Below are 17,698 nucleotides of genomic sequence, written 5' to 3'. Positions count from 1 at the left end.
AGTAGCTACCTATCTACCGTAAAGGCACTGGATCCCGGCTGACAGAGAGAACTTAATCAAGGACAAACGATACGGCCTTGTATTGATTACCGGTGTCCGTTTCATTGAGTTTTCTCCGATGTCCGTCGAAGTTCGTTGGTCGTTGCCGAACATTCCTCATTTCTCTCTTCTTTTGTGTTTTTTACGGGCCAGTGATGTGTACATCATTCCGTTTCTGTCATTTTTAATAGCGACCATTGATCTGTCAATAGTAGTTGTAATCGTATTGGAAAAAAATGCAACATTTGTGGGCATCGATCATCTTCCAGACGTATAGCTAGTAAAATATAAGTTTTAAATGTTCCCATAAAACAGTAGTTCGTAAATTTACAGATATTGTCAATCATAAGCCATTTGAAATTAGTTTTGTCGCCAAAAAAAGTAAAAACAAAATTCCTTAGCATTGCCAATGTGCAATATTTCGAGTTGCAAAATTTTCTTGTTACTATCAGCAGTGACGTTAATTTTTTAAGTACGACGGGGCTCAGGAATACCCGGCTGTAAGTCCATTTGCGTGAGCCCAATCTGGATTCCCCCAGAATCAAGTTTCGGTCGAGACATACAGCTTGAGAGCCCCTGGCTGTTACTGGATTTGAACGATCCGGAATCCCCTGCGATCCAAGTTTGGGCCTTGACCCGTTAAAAACCCCTTGAATTATGGATCCAAAAAAAATTACGTGCCAGACACATATTTCTATCCCAGAACCCAGGCCTTGTTTGGTCTGACAGGCACATAGTGCCTATAGAGTCAAAAATTTTTGCGAGAGATGGAAACGGTCAAAATATTTTTTCCCATATTTCCGGGACCTGAAACCAGTGGTGTTGGAGCCGGGCCAGCTCGAGCACACCCACAGTATTTTATACCACTGGATATTAAGCACCTCCAGAATTAATTCATAAATCGAAATCTTCCATATATATACACCCCACATGTCTAAATACAACTCTGCTTAAAATCCTATACTCTTGATGATAGAAAATTCTGACATAAATTTTTTGTTGTCTTTAGCAAGACTTGACAAATCTAAAAAAATGTACAGGGTAGGTGCCCGAACAATATTTTAATTTGCGTTTTTTTCAGCGAAAAACAAGTTCGAAGTGGTGTGTCTTTCGACTTTTTCTAGGACAAATAGTGACCTCCTCCATTGTTAGTAAATACTGATATAAATTCTAAACAAATTTTCTATAGTTCCCCAGACTTCAATTTGATAACCATACATAGCGAATTTTGAGAGTAAACGCCGGTTTTTCAGTCGCCGTGGTGATCTGATGCCTGGGATTCGTCATTGCCAGATCCTGATGATATTTTGATAGGCTCCTCCACTCCTACACATAAAATTGTGTCAAAGGAAATTGAAGGCGAATTATTCATCCTCTTGACATGGCATACCAGACCAGGACTTGACAAATCTAAAAAAAATCTAGCCGCTAGAAATTTTTCCCCCCACAGAGTAAAGGAGGTGCAAAATGACGCTTCTTCCAGACCTTTTCCAGTTCTTTATTCTCTTTCATGTCGGTAAATATGCTGATATAAATTCCAAGAAAATTGTGCTATTATCAGATTCCAATTTAGTAACAATTCATAGAATATTTTATACACAGTCGCAACACACACACACCAATCTTTTAGTTGCCATGGTAATCTGGCCCTGGATTTGACAAGCCCTGAACAAGCCCCAAATTTGTGTAGGATGTAGTGGCTCCCAACATATTTATGTTGTCTGAGGTGTGCTTGTTTCATGTTCTTCTGGTACTGCCAACCCTGCTTCTGTATTTCGAGGTGAAGATGGTAGATGTTTGAATTTTTCATATTAATGTAAGTATGAAGTTGAAGGTCTGCCTGCTCTCTGCGGATATAGAATTCTGTGGGAAAACATACGATCGAGAATTGTGCCCGCTTATAAACACATTTGCCATTACACTTGTTGACCATTGCGCACAAAGAAGAAAAAATTGCATCAGCGTGATGTGTGATGAAGGAGGGAATACATCTCTAGGACCGAATTGACCATGACATTGGCGAGCCTAGCGTAACCGTTCACCCGAGGAGATTTTTCATCATCTTTATGATTTTGATCAACCACCACCGAATAAATAAACTCGATTGGACGCTTGTTAAGATGTCATTTCATCGAGCCAACCGACCACTTGTCTCACCTTTTACCCATATACAGTAAAGCCCCCCCCCCCCAACTCCACCCCATGAGATATCCATACATCCGTTTACCACGGGCCTTGGAAAACATTGCGACGGGCCAAGCGGACCGCCTTCCCCATAAAGTATGGTCCTCATTAAGAACTGACTGCTTGTCCCCATCATAAGCGTGAAAAATGACCAGAGATGTTTTCTCCGAAAATTATTAATGGCTTCAAATAAAACACTCTTCTCTTTTTTTATATTTTTCTTTTAAAGGTAAGGGGGGATTGGGAATAGTTGTGGGCCCCCCCCCTTTTTTTTCTTTTGCTACCTGAAAACCTGTCGCATCAAACATCACCGCCTGAAGGTGTCTTTCCTTCTTCTTCTCGGCTTTTTATATATAACGTCCAGCTAATAATCTTTCTTTTTTGCGGCTCTGAGGCGCTAAACGGGGCGAATGTATAAGAAGGTAGGCGTGAAATCATTCCTTTCTCGCCGCGAATGCGCATTTCTTCGACATCTGTGTCTCACTTATGAGAGAGAGCCTGTCCACTCCCATTTTCTTCGTTCTGATGAGGCCCATACTAATCAGCGAGGTATGATGATATTAATTCACTGAGGAAACGCCAAATCACGGATGATTTTCGATTAAATTGAATTTCGCGTCTGTAGGGCTCTCTATATACTTTTTTCAGCTGACAGAGATAAATAATTATACCTAATGCCGTATAATTTTACATGCATTTTTGTAAGATATTTAAAACCCGAACATTAACAGAGAAAAAACGGAGGCGTTTTTTTCTATGTTCTTGAATACGGTTTGTTTGATTCTGAATAGATTTAATGTCAGTGGAAGATAATCCGTCCAGCGATGCATTGATGCTGATCTTAAGTCTAAATTCCATTACACGGGGGTCCAGGGCCCATGGCGCCACGTTTTGCTGCAAGGTCCCTTTCTGGGATCTTTGGCGGGCTTAAGCCAGATTTCTCATGGGCACCTTCCACGGTGAATTTTTCGTGTGAAAAAAAACGGAAAATGATGAGAATCACATCCCGGACTGGAGCCCTGTCAGCTCCCACCCTTGCTGGGGTCATGTCCAGTGCCCAGATTTATCGGTCACGCAAGCATGCATTTTGGCACCTCCATAGAAAAAATAAAGTTTATGCCAAATCTCCCAGATTTTCTCGGGAGGCTATAGGATTTCCACTCCATCTCCGGGATTCCCGTTTAACCGTTATTGAAAAATCCTTACTCTTAGGGGGGGAAGGATTTGTCAAGCCTAAGGATATTGCGTAATATCCTTAGTGGGATTATGTGCTGTTGCGTCTTATTCTGCAGATTTTTAATTCTTTTTTTTTCTTTCTTTTCTGAGAAGTTGGCATAGAAAATAAATGTCAAAAAAAAAATTATTTGTTAAAAACTGATTTTCTAATTTCGGTGGATCCCGCTTATAACGTTTTTCAAAAAACCGTCATGAAAAAACCTAAGCGGGAAAACACTTTAAACGGCAAATCTTAATGAAGGTTTGAACAACTGGCTGTTGCGAAGATATATTTTTGAAAAGAGAGAAAATTCAACTGCCCCTGCGGGGAATCGAACCCACGTCCTTTCACTTTCCGGGTGAACGCCCTAGACCACTAGACTACAGAGGCACCGAGTCTCTCAATCTTTCCTTGGAGCTCGTGTACACTGAAAGGGACCGTACATGGACGGCCGGACCAGACTCAGGCCAAGCTCACAACTGCTGACGCTGCCACCAGATGGCGACTTATACAAGGATGACGTCACTCTCCGCTACCATGCGAAGGTTTGAACACCTATCGTAGTCTAGTGGTCTAGGGCGTTCACCCGGAAAGTGAAAGGACGTGGGTTCGATTCCCCGCAGAGGCAGTTGAATTTTCTCTCTTTCCAAAAATATATCTTCTCCTCAGCCAATTGTTCAAACCTTCGCATGGTAGCGGAGAGTGACTGACGTCATCCTTGTATAAGTCGCCATATGGTGGCAGCGTCAGCAGTTGTGAGCTTGGCCTGAGTCTAGTCCGGCCGTCCATGTACGGTCCCTTTCAGTGTACACGAGCTCCAAGGAAAGATTGAGAGACTCGGTGCCTCTGTAGTCTAGTGGTCTAGGGCGTTCACCCGGAAAGTGAAAGGACGTGGGTTCGATTCACCGCAGAGGCAGTTGAATTTTCTCTCTTTCCAAAAATATATCTTCGCAACAGCCAGTTGTTCAAACCTTCGTATGGTAGCGGAGAGTGACGTCAGCCTTGTATAAATCTTAATGAGTCGGGACCATGAAAATAAGTCATACTAAGCGAGAAAACGTTCTAAATGGGAACGTTATAAGCGGTATCGACTCTATTTATAAATAACGAATAAATGCGAGCCATTTAAACGCAAATTATTGAAATATATGACATCCATATTTTTATAGGCATCTTTTTATCAGCCACCTCGTTGGGCATTTTGCCTGTTGTGGCGTAGTATTTGTATTTGTATAAAAATGTGGCCAACAACTCCTTCCATTCCTTAATTTGATTATAATTACATTAAATTAGATTAGTTCAAATGACCCCCCATCTACATACTATAAGTTAGTGGTCCATCAAATGAAGCTTTTCATTGGTCCTTGGGTTGAGAAACGCTGCTCATGAGCAAGCAATACACGGAGCTACAAGTTGTGATGATAGTACGAAATTGTCTATCCCGAGAGGTCGAACGTTATCACATTTCTCGAATATTCTGATGCAGGAAATCTTGATGATGATCTGTTTCTAAAGCCTTTTGATTACCCGTACCGATTTATAGTATTGGATTCAGACACATGCGGGTCACACTTTGAGCAGCAATTTGACTTGAATAATGGACGAAAACCCATTTACATCCCCACTTATTGTACGAACGAACATTTGAAGGTTATACGCACTCTCGTTATGCGTAGATGAAGGTTGCATTCGATTTTCGATCCATCAGCCACGTGTTTTTCAACATTTCAGCACTTTCAACAGTGATTGATACTATATCGGTGTCGTAATTGAATGTCTCCTATTTATAATATTTATTATTATCTCATTATTATTTGTTCTTGAATATAAAAATGATTATAATTAGAAGAAATGAATTATTTCTGCAGTTCGAATACGCACACACATTTCATGCGCCATTATCTCCGGTGTCGTTGCCTGAATATGCCTAACATTAAAATTTTTTCGACTTCATTATAATCGTATTTTTAGAAACCGATTCAGGTTGATAATTTGGAAAAACCTCAAGAAAGGTGAAATACAGTGAATTGGGGAACATTCGTAACTCAGAGGATTGTGGAGGGCGTTCTAGCGGTCTAAGTTGCCTCGAATTCGAGTAACAGACACTTAGTTTCAACGTTACCGTGAATCGAAGTACAGAGGCATTGGTCCTTGAGGAAATTTTAGTAAAAAAAAGACACATAAGATGATGCACTCGCTGTTTATCAAATGCAAAATACACAGTCAAGCCCCTTAATCGGATATCAACGAATCCAGGACACAATATCCGATTATGCGGGGAACTATTCAATTGCCATTTCACAACATTAGTAGGTTAGTATAGTTAAATCTATGGCTTTTATATTGGAAACTGATGAAGGATCAATATTAATAAAGCTTGAATAAAGAATCAGACATCAAAAAAGAAATGAAAATTATATTTAATTGCAATGATCACACTTAGGTTTTTTTACTTTTCATTGGAAAAGTTAGCGTCCTCTATTGGCTCAATGAAGAACAAAAATAAAATAATCAAATGTACGTATTGAAAACACCTTGAATACTCGGACGCCAGTACCTTAGCGTAACACATTTTCTAGTGATTCTGAATGATTTATTCAATAAAAACATAAAAACATTGTATGTTAATAGCTGATGTGTATTGACAATAGAAGTGTACAGAAAAATATTCGATTAAAAAGGAGGAAAAATCCGTTAAATATTATCATATTAGTTAAGCCAGGAACTTTAACGTTGTCTGCGTGGGAGAAATTTCGGTGCCCCGGAGATTTTATCCGGTTAAGAAACACTATCGTAGTGACTAAAAATCAGTCGTTTTCTAAAATTCCCGGGGCACTGGTCCCTCCCCAGTCTCTTGCTACAGCCTTGGTTTATTGGCGCCTAAAATTTTAAAATTTTCTAAGTGTGATCACTAATGTGGGGGGGAGGAAGTTGTGTAAGGGCAATACGAAATTTATGTTATCTAAAAACACGGAAAAGTAGAAAAAAAATTGGTTATAAGAACCATTTTTCCTTGGGATGTTGTGGGGGGAAGGGGCGTTAGTATCGGTGATGCCTAAATTAATTTTTTAATTTGTCAAGCCCTGCCATGAAGAATGGGTGACCTTTTCAAATGTGGTAGGGTTATGGACCGATTCTCGGTAAATCGGTGAACATATAAAGCACTCTTGCCAAAAATAAAGCATGTTGGTTATATTACTTGAGTTACTGTTTGTGCTACCTACCGGTGAATATTTGTACTATTTTATGCAATTCAATTTGCCCTGCTTTCTATAATCTTCTCAGTTGGGGTAGTTTAATTTCGATAATCCCGTACTTCCCGTAGCATCGCTATTCATTCCTCATATAAATAAACCAGGGGTCCCCGCTTGGCCCCAAGATTTCAGGGGTCCGTGAACTTGGATGAAAAAAAAAAATCTACGCATTGTTTCTACATCACTTCTTGCTGAATTATATTTTGTGAAGGGGTCCATTGCGTTCATTCTATTGGCACAGGGAGTCCGTCCAGTTCATCTTATTAATAGAAAAATGATCTTTTGAAATACAAAGGGTTAAGACTCTTGAACTTATAAACGGTGCTAAAATATGGAGTTTGTTTACGTCCCTGATTAGTTTGTTATTGGCATTGAATTTGTTACTTGGACATCTATCACGAAAGCCTCGGTCCCGAAAATTTATCTTCAGGAATTCGCTGATGATACAGAGGGTGAGAGAATGAAAACGAACGATGCAAGTTCAGTAATATAAGTACTTCTCCCTCTATCATGTAAACTTGATTATTATTTACGAACTGCTCTAGGAAAAAAAAGAGAAAGGCAGAGAGAGCGAGAGATACTTTCACTGCCTCTCCCCAGTCCCTTATCTTTTAATACGTTAATTACTATAATTAGACGATAAGAATAATGACCGCACTATTCAATTATGAATACTGAATCCAGCTGCATTCAAAAATATATACACTGTGTATTAAAAAAAAAGACCAAAAAACGCGTCTCCTTTTCCCTCTTTGAATGGACGGGGAGACGAAAATTAAGGAAGGGGAAGAACAAAAAAATATTCGGTTATTATTCATGGCGAGTTGCACTCAGTTTAGTTGCGTTTTCATGATTGAAGGAGAGGGGGGGGGGGCACTATTGATGGTATGAGTCCTGCATCAGAGATGAGTTCGAACCCACTTAATGATGGTCGGCCGAGCCCCGCCTCTTCTTTTCTTTTTTTTTTCCCTTTTAAACGGTTGCCGGATCTTGAGATGACGCGAGTCGGAAATTTTTATATTGTGAGTAGTCTTCATCCTTATAATGCATGAAAACTGGGAGAAAAATTTAGGTGCCCTCTAAATTTCATAGGAGCCAAGAATATTTTTCCCCACCGAGAAAAAACTTGTAAAAAATAATTGTTTTCATATTTTTCTCCAATTTTGTGCCTTTAAACTCATTCAAATTTCGCATTTATTCGAAAAAATAAAAATTTTCAAGTTGAAAATTTTGCAATAATTTGCAAAAAAAAAAAATTATAAAAAATTTTGCGATTACCCGCAATTTTTTTCCTTCAAATTAACAATATTGTATTCATTCGCAAAAACAAATTTCAAATCAAAAACTCTGCATTCATCCGCGAATATATTTTTCAAATTTGTGGCCACTTTGTTCACAAAAAACACAAAAATCTCCATAATTCTCACTCTTCGGGATGGCAGCTTTGAAAGTCTTGCGTCCGTCGATAAATTATAAAATTATGTCAAAGTGAAAATGAAACCATCTGTTTTCATTAAAAATGACTCTTGAAGGATGAAACGGTTTTTAAAGCAGTGTTCATTAATTTAGATAAAAACAACATTGAATCAGTATGCAAAGAGCATTCTTGACTAGAAAAAAAAAGAAAAAAAGAGTGACCCTTTAGAGAGAATTCACTGTGCTTCATAACATAAATACAAATATTGCATTTCATATTTTGTGTACATGGTCTAGTTTCTGTATTTCGATCACGGAGACACAAGAAATTTTCATGGAAATAACAAAGCGTAATCCGAACCACAGATATAATGTGTATAAACCACACACAACTGCATTGTAATTTGCATAAAGCAGGAAGTTTTTACCTCAAAAAATCAACCTATAGAATTTTGTTTCTGTTTCGGTCTCGACCTACAAAATTGGTTAAAAAGAGAGAGAACTGGGGCCGATTTTATTTCTTTTTAGGAAGAAAAGAGAAGACCTCGATCTTCTCAAAAGACAAACGAACAACAACACAATATGTATTGTGTTTTAGGAATTGTCTTCTTTTTTATCTTCCTTGACTCTTTGCTCCACTTCAATGGACCCCCGTTAATCTATAAATAAAGTCCAATCTCTCCGTTAGTCGTAGAAAAGTCATTATCGGTCATTGTTTTACTCCCTCTTCCCTCCATCTCTAAGTACTTGTATTTTTACAAATATATTGCTGTGAATGTACAAGACCAGAACAAAACACATTCGTAGGCGTAAAGGAACGATGATGGAACCTCTTCAAATAAGGTTATAGGTCTTGTCTACATATGTGAACTTTTCCTTTCCTGGAAGCAGTGTTTTTTTTTCTCTTTTTAACCCTTTTCTTTTTGAATGGAAGTGAAATTCGGTTGACTTGATATTCTCAAAATCGTACGGTTAAGTACGTGCCATTTTTCAAGGGATCAATCAGAACATATTCGTATACGTAAAGGGAACGTAGTTTCTTTTTTCATGTCGAGTTTGAATTGGGAATGAATCTTTAGTTATTTGATATCTTAGGTTATTCCATGACATAAAATTAATATGAGCAAGTTAACAAATAATTAACATGTATTCAATTAACTTGAGAGTGAAATTGTACGCGACTGACGGTTACAACAAGAAGACTCTGGAATATTATAAAGGTACATGAGAATATCGGACAGAAACGTGAGCGCGTCAGACGACTGTAGAGCCGTAGAGGGCGCGCGCGCGTCACGACAGCAATCTCGAGGAATATTGCGTTGACACAATGCCCCCCCCCTCCCCCTCCGCAGATCAAACCCCCGCCTGGAAACGGACTACGGGCTTAATTTTGCGGCCAGATTTTGTATTACATGAGTTAGGTATGGGCACATTAACAACACTGGGAAAGGAAGACGTGTTGGATTCTTGCTAGATATATGCAGGCTTTACCCGATCTATAGAAACAAAAAAAAAAACTTTCTTATTGTTAATTAGTAAGGAAAAAGTTTTAGAGTGTCTCTAGATAAGACATGATATGGTCGTTGATATGGCGGAACCAATAGACGTCTTACAGCATTAGTTGGTAGAAAACCGTGAGAATAGTCCTTCAAGTCCTTTGACACGAACACTGATTGTTTGGCATGGTTAGAAGCTGGTGTTGGTCTCAGTTCAGACATGTGTTGACGAATCCTCTCGACGAATATAGGTGCTGGAACTGGCTGCTGGTCAGAACTTTGGATGAGTACGCGACTGACGGTTACAACAAAAAGAAGACTCTGGAATATTATACAGGTACATGAGAATATCGGACAGAGACGTGAGCGCGTGAGACGACCGTAGAGCTGGAGTGTGCGCGCGCGTCAGAACAGCAATTTCGAGTAATATATATTGCGTCGCCACAATTCTCTGTATACTGCAGGGCTTGGCAAATCGAATTTTTTTTTTTTAAGGTTCCATCAAAATTTCTTAGGAGCTGAAAATATGTGCAACGAGCTGCGCCGTCATTCAAAAGCCCCCCCCCCCCCCCCCCCACAGAGAGCAAGCATATCTTTTACACGATACTTACATAAACAGGAAAACTCTCAGGTATCTTCCAATGTGGACCACAGATGGCAGCGTATCTCGAACACGAAACACGCATAAATCTGACATCATGTATATTTTAGAGCCACGCAATGCTTATTACCCTTACCCATGGCGGCATGTCCAATATTATCTTTTAGACGAATTATAACTGACGCTCGAACGAAATATAAACTCCATATTAAATGTATTTTTACAGCAAGAATTAGTAAGTTCAAAATTTTTTCTAAGATGAAACTTCTCAAGCGATGATTCGTTATAGGAAATAATCACTATGGAAAAACACAAAATGTTTCATTATAAAATCCATTTAAATATCCAATCATTTCGTTCCATACATTCATTATATTATTTTTACAGTGATGTTTATATAGTGTATGTACGTTTCAGTATATGCAATTCATTCAGTTTTAATGCCTTTGAATTCAAGTTTTTGAATTAATCAATCGGCGTGGAAATTTTCCAAACCTGTGAACACTCAAACCCAGCGTAAAACTCTTTGATGAATTGATTTCAATAAAGTCAAAAGCTAATAGCGAAATTCGTAAAATTTTACAACATCTATAATACAGATCAAATATAGTTTCGGAATTAACTGAACTAGAAACACTCCTTCTCTCTTAATTTTTTTCTCTCTCTCTCTCTCTTAAACTCACGCTTACGGTGAGAAATAACACGAATTTGAATGGATTCCCAAACACATCCGAGATTAACATCCACTTCATTTTATGCGAAGCATTTATGTTCTCTCTGTCGTGTTTGTTTTAAATGAAACACAGTTGGGAGAATTTTCTGAACCATCAGTAATGCAATAAAAGCCTTTCCCTTCGCCGCGCGTGTCCGGCGGAGATGAAAGGCTTTCGCGTATCCTTCCCTCCCACCCCCCTTTATTAGGCTTTCCGAATCGGTCTCTAAAAGGATTCAGCAAATTGAAATTAATTGATTTTTTATCGAATCAAAGAGGAGAGAGAGAGAAAAAAAAGGCCCTTTTCCGCCATCGGTGTTATCGTGTCTTGATTCATCGTTGCAATGTTGGAGCGCGAACAGCTCCGGGTAAGTAAGTAGTAAAATTTAACCTGGTCTTTGGGCATTTTTTCTTTTTCCTTTTAGAAAATAGGCTTTTAAGGACAGTAAATCGAATTAGCTAATCAGATTGGCTTGCCGTCACCATGTGTAAATGTCGTCATCCTAAAAAGGGTTGGTTAGGTTCGGAACATATATATATATTTTTTTTTGGTACCTTTTTACCCTTTTTTTTCTGTCGGAACTTTATATGGTGATGTTTCCTCTCTCTTCTAGTACTATCAGTGACCGGGGTATGAGCAGGAAAAAGTAGGTGTGTATAAAAGCATTCCTCGTCGTCGTTATGTACGTATGATGAGATGTCTAATTGGTTCTGAAAGGCCATTAGATGTCGCTTTAACAGGGGAGGCTCCGGATATGCTAGAACTGAAGAATTTGGCCGGAAGGGAATGGAAAGAATAAAAACCCCAGTGGGATATTTCCATTAAATGTTCATTATATGCGTGCATATACATTACTTCAAAGTAGCATTTGCCAGAAATGAGTCGCATCCAATATTACGTGTTTATTTGATGGTAATCAATTTATTTTTGATAAGTACAGTTCTGTTAAAATATGTGAATTTTTTAGTTTCATTTTCCATCACCGCATTAATAAAGCTGCACATTTCAAATGATGGGATGCCATAGTTTTTATTAAATTACCATAACCCTTTCAGACTCTGCATGCATAAATGTGGTAGTTGCTTTATTTCTCACTGGAATTTTTTCTTTTACCTCAGGGAGTTAAGCCCAGACTTAAAGGATTGCATAAGTTTTGAGTTAGAAATATGGTCAGTGGCGTATTTGCAGGGAGTGGGGGGACTTTGCGGGCTATAGCCCAGGGCGGCAAGTTCAGAGAGGTGGGAAAAATTCGGGGAATGAGTGGATAAGTGAATTAGTAGAATGGGCGAAAGGGAGGTGAAATTTGTATAACCCTCAATAAATACGCCTCTACCCTGACAGCAAGAGACTAGGTCAGTGAGTGACCAAAAGAGTGGCCCTCCAGAGAGTTTGCAAGCACGTGAGGGAGCAAAGTGTGACTTAGAGCGTGAGAAAGCATGTGAATGATCAAACGAGTCACCGACAAAGCGAGGGACCGGGCGAGTGAGTAACCTAGACAGTGTTTACAAGTATTTGTAAGTAGTGCATGTAAGTAGCTGAAACAGTGCGCAAGCATGTGAGTGGCTAAAACAGTGTGCAAGCATGTGAGTGGCTGAAACAGTGTGCAAGCATGAAAAAATTTGAATAAAGTGAATTATATCTTCACATATTAAAAAAAAAAATTAGAAAATTAGAAAAAAAATTTCTGTGGTATTTAAGTTTCTAATGTATTTTTTGAGTATTAAAAATTCAAAAAAATCTTGAAAATTAAAAAAAAAATGAATGTTCGGGTCTGAAAAGGATAAAATTAGGGTACGATACGTATTTACATGTGCGTAATAACTCACACCCCGGCCGTTTCTATGAACTAAAGTCATACACTTTTAAAAGAATAGGCTCTAACCAATGTCTTTTGTTGCTGGGCGCGTGGTTTGTTGCTAGTGTGGAATTCGCTTATAACGTTCTTCGAAAACCACCATGAAAAAACGTTGTAAGCGGGAAAACGCTTTAAACGGAAAATCTAAAATGGGAATTACTTAGGGTTGAGACCACGAAAATAAGTCGTACTAAGCAGAAAACCGTTATTAGTGGGAACGTTATAAGCGGGATCAACTGTATATACAATTTTTAGCATCATGTCAGTTAATCAATTATTACTTTTGTATGTATGAAAGTTTCAAAGATACTAATACAGTAAAATATACTGGAGAACTGGAGAAACCGCGAGACACACAGGCTCTGTCGCAAGAAGCAACGTAAGCACTTCGGTCCCCCGGGGGGGGGGGGGGGGGAAGCCAGGGCATCTCCGGTGAAACCAAAATTTATAGGTATGTCAAAGATTACATATAGTGCAAGAAAAAAAAAAGTTCCAGTAAAAAATTCTAATAAAAGTAGGCCTAAATGTATTTTTTTTTTCAAAAACGATCAGTTCGATTAAATTACAGACTGGGCTGGATATGAAGCTTTTGGAGACCGCATCCAGCCAATAGGCCTCCAGTTCGCTACAACAATGCATCAAATGAAGTCAGACCCAGATTTAACGAATTTTCTAGAAGTCCCTGTGAAAATATTTGTATTTATCTCAACCCACATATAAGGTTTATCTCATTCATTTAATCAGGGTTCGACTGTACGCAATTTTCTTTTTCTATAACGATGACAATTATCCATCATTATTTGCAATCACGTACTGCACTGATGCACTGGTACGAAAAATTTTTCTCTAGAACCAAAACCTTCTCCCGACCTGGAGTCAATTTCATAATTAACAAAAATTATTATAAGCAGCGTCATCTATTTGTGACAGTAAGAACAACCAATAAAAGTAATTAGCGTGAAAACGTTTCCTATCCACTGTATGGGAGACATAAATTCGAAATAAAAACGTTTTCTTCAGCAAAGAAAAAACTTTTATTAACGTACAACTCAGCGATAACTTAAACTTATACAGATATTATATGCATAAATATTGCCATGTTGAATATGATTCCTGGGCGTTCATAAAAAATAATGGTTCAAGAGTCTTGAGACTCTTGAATTCATCAGTCAGTCATGCAAATTCGAAAGTTTTAAAATTGTTCATCATCCTTCATAACATTCGTGATTTATTCGATATCATCAGCGAAATCAAGTGAACCAGACAGACACACCAGTAGCTGCTCATAAACATGTTATTTTTCTTCTTCTCCGGAATATGACAATAAACAATGATAGAAGTCCGGATTCTAATGATGCCACATTGATGAGCTGTATTATCAATACCAATTATTCACTCGAAGATAAGAAGCAAAGAGAAATGGATCACTTTCAATGTAATAATCGGAAATTTCATCAACTGTCCGAAAAAAAGTGAAATTTTCGTGGAATGATATATATTCCGAAGTAGGCAGTAATGTCTCCAGTTGCCACCGCGAATCAAGGTTTTTTTCTTCTTCTTAACATAATGATTACTTGCTTTTCCACGCCATGAACCAACGTGATTCCATACTGCTTCGAGGGGCGAATAACATGGCAAAAGAGAAAGAAAACCTTGATCAAGTATGAATTTTATTTTCTTCAGCTCGTCACGATGCAATTTATTTCCACAATAAAAATGTTTCTCTCTTTCTCTCTCTCGTCTATATGTTATATGTCATGGACGTCTTGTCTATAGAATAGCCATTCCTCGGTTTTTTTTTCCCCCTATCTATAATTCCACTTCTTTCTGGTACCATTTCTGCGTCATCATTTCATCATCTTTCCATTGTAATGACCTAGATGGCTCCCGGGAAATAAAAATCCCGCCCTTCTCTCCAGACATTTTTTTTTCTTTCTTTTCAATTCAGTATTTTTTTCCCATTTACATTATGTTTCTGAACCTGTAAAACTAGGCCCTTCTTTTCAATTTCCTCTTTTTATTTCCCCCCCCCCCCCCCACACTTTTAATGATAGCGAAAGTTTCTTTTATTTAATGTGTGAATTGACATACTTGTTGAATAGGGTTGAAGGGAACCTTAATCGAAATAGTTCGTTTTCTTTGGGGGAAAAAAAGTTGTGTGTGTGTTATCATTATTATCGCAGTGATGACTTTCTCGAATATTGACGTATATTTATTTATTTGTTAGTTTTTTTTTAATGGTTCCGGGATGGAGAGGGTTTTATTATGTATGTATTGTCCCGTCAGTGAAGTCGGGTTCGATTCCATTTCCTTGATGTTCAGGTTGTGTCTGCGTTTTGGTATGGCTTGTCTGCTGACTCATCTTCAAAAAAGACATCAGGTCAAAAAATTGGCCTCCAAATCACTTATTGTCTGAGAATACATTCATGAGACTACTTTGCGAATCCCCCTACAGAGTGAGACAGAGTTTCATCCACTATTCATTGGCGATTCAATTATTTTTAAAGTATCATTTTCTGTCAAGTGAATGTCTTTTTTTTTTTTAATTTGAGTAATTTAAAAGAAAAATGCACTGGAGAAATGTATGAAAAAGCCTTAATTTGACCATATTTTGAATATTTATGTACAGTTCTTGGAAAATTGGAATAAGTTAATTAATTAAAGCGTGAGCCAAATTTTTTTTGGGCCAAGCATATTTTTATTCCAAGGAATGCCTAAAAACGTCTAAAATCCTAAAATATTTTTTTAATAGTTTTTCCGGCACCTGGTGTTCTCTTTCCATCTTGGTAACATGTCCCTGTCAAATTTTGCGACCTGGTACCTAGAATTTGTCATTCCTGTACATATAAATAGATATAAAAAATATCTGTTATACCAAAGTGCACAAATGTAGATCAACGGGGACTCATATGCGTTACCCAAGTGTACGCGGAATAAACTATTAAATAGTTAAAACAGGGCTTGACAAATCGGAAAAAATTTATGCGCCAAGCATTACAGAAGTTACAACAAACAGAATCGGTCCAAAATAGTCTATTTTTTCACTTGACCGGGACTAATGCATCCCTTCCCATGCTAGCAGACAGGGCTCTGGCATAATTTTCGATAATTTGGTATCTTAAGGCTAAAGTTCAGTTATCATGCATGCAAAAGAATTAAGTGACAATTTCAGTTTTCTAGTCGCCATGGCGATCTGGCGCCTGGGATTTGTCAAGCCGTGGTTAGGACAGTAATTTATAAAATTCAAACTATTATTTTTTTTGTGAATCAAAATGAGTCTTTGAATAATGACTCCAATTACTCCAAATCATCTCTCATGTCTTATGATGTCTGTGTTATAGGAAAAGTATTAGAAGAAAAAATACGCAGATGTAATTGAATATTGAATAATTCGAAGCCTTGTTGCCCGGAAAACTTTTGAAAGGTTAAATCAGCATTTCTCGCCCTTGCGGAACCCTTGCAAAAATATCTACGGAACCTTCATGCTGGAAAAGCTCTCTATAATATTTCCAGAACTGTTCGTCATTGTTATTCATTACTATTCCTGAGAGAACACCAATTGAGAAACGACACTCAAGACAGTGGCTTACTGGGAGAAATCTTTTAGCCAATGCATACAGATATATATATACACTATATGGACGATAAAAAAAAAATGCAGCGATAAAGAGCCACTTTTTATCTGGTGGTCAAAAATTGAACTATTTTTTATTATATAAATGCACAAATCTCTCTCTCATGGTCTCATTCAGATATCCTAAAAATTCGGTTGTGTTTGGATGTGAGTAGTTTTGAGGAAAAACTTCAAGAGTACGGGAACTTTAATTATAATCACCGTGTATGTATGCAGTACATATCATTTCGTTGAAAATGTGCTTGGCAAAAAGAAAACAAAAATTGTAGAATGATATAAAACATCAGTTACGAATCGCAATGTATCATTTGCCGCCGGACTGTTTGACATAATATTCAATTTCAATCTTTCGTATCCTAAACACAATGTTTTTTTTTCCCCCGCTGCTTACAAACAACAAGAGCATAAATTCATTTGAAGGAATCGCTTCGTCACAATCTTGTTCGTGTTATTATCATATTTTTTTCTCAGCATTCCCCCCCCCCCCCGCTCCCCATCGTCTTGATACGACAGTCAAATGCGATTTTCATTGCTAGTGCTTCCCCCCTTTTCTTTATGTTATTTATTTCCTGATTTTTCTTCTCCTATTTATTTCCGGATTTCCAGCTCGGTTAATGGAAAAAATAAAAACAAAGATTTCCCATCATTCAAAGAACAAGAAACTCATGAATATAGCATATGTATATATCCTCAGAATAGCATTTGCAAAATTTCATCAGAGAGGGGGGAGAGAGAAAAAACACAGAATTGAAAATTTTTATCTAATCGTGAAAAGCAGTTTTATTTCTTGAATTTCCGTACGTTGAAAAAGTCACATAAACAGAATAGAATATACATTTACATTTGCTAGTAGTAATATTTGAAGAAAATAAATATCAGTATAGGCTACATACTAACTTGCAACGGTATTTTTTGTTATGGAAATTCTGGGGACAACCCACGTTAAAATATTGTTCGATGATTTAAAACCTAAATTTAATGTTAACTGTATGTGTTCCTTCTCTTTTTTTTTCCACTTCTACTTCTCAATTTTTATGTTGTTTACTAGTGTAACTTTATCTCAGTTATTTTACTCCAGCGGTTCTCAACCTGTTTTGACTCGCGGAGCCCTTTCCAGCACATAATTTCTATGGCGAAGCCCCGTAGGTCTATTTTTTTATTCATACACCAAAAAGTCAGATTTATTTTCATTATTTAAAAATATTTATAATAATTTTTTTTATTTTCCTCGATCGGCCTTGGGGTAGTGCACACGGAGCCCCAAGGGCTTCGCGAAGCACTGGTTGAGAA

At 37.7% G+C, this 17,698-nt stretch overlaps 1 protein-coding gene and 1 non-coding gene across 3 annotated transcripts in view; one reads left to right on the top strand and one right to left on the bottom strand.

Annotated features, from left to right (window-relative positions):
- The window catches only part of LOC149080754 (ephrin-B2-like), a 418,983-nt gene that overhangs the window by 297,690 nt on the left and 103,595 nt on the right, over window positions 1-17,698 (top strand). The gene's annotated exons all lie outside the window — the stretch shown is intronic.
- On the bottom strand, window positions 3,756-3,829 carry TRNAS-GGA (transfer RNA serine (anticodon GGA)). Its single transcript has one exon. It is a non-coding gene; the product is annotated as a tRNA-Ser (tRNA).

The sequence above is a fragment of the Pholcus phalangioides genome, unplaced genomic scaffold (assembly GCF_987345545.1).
Source record: "Pholcus phalangioides strain wild (caught in Gottingen) unplaced genomic scaffold, Ppha-v1.0 ptg000010l_1, whole genome shotgun sequence".
Classification (NCBI taxonomy): domain Eukaryota; kingdom Metazoa; phylum Arthropoda; class Arachnida; order Araneae; family Pholcidae; genus Pholcus; species Pholcus phalangioides.
This window is presented reverse-complemented; position numbering and strand designations above follow the sequence as displayed.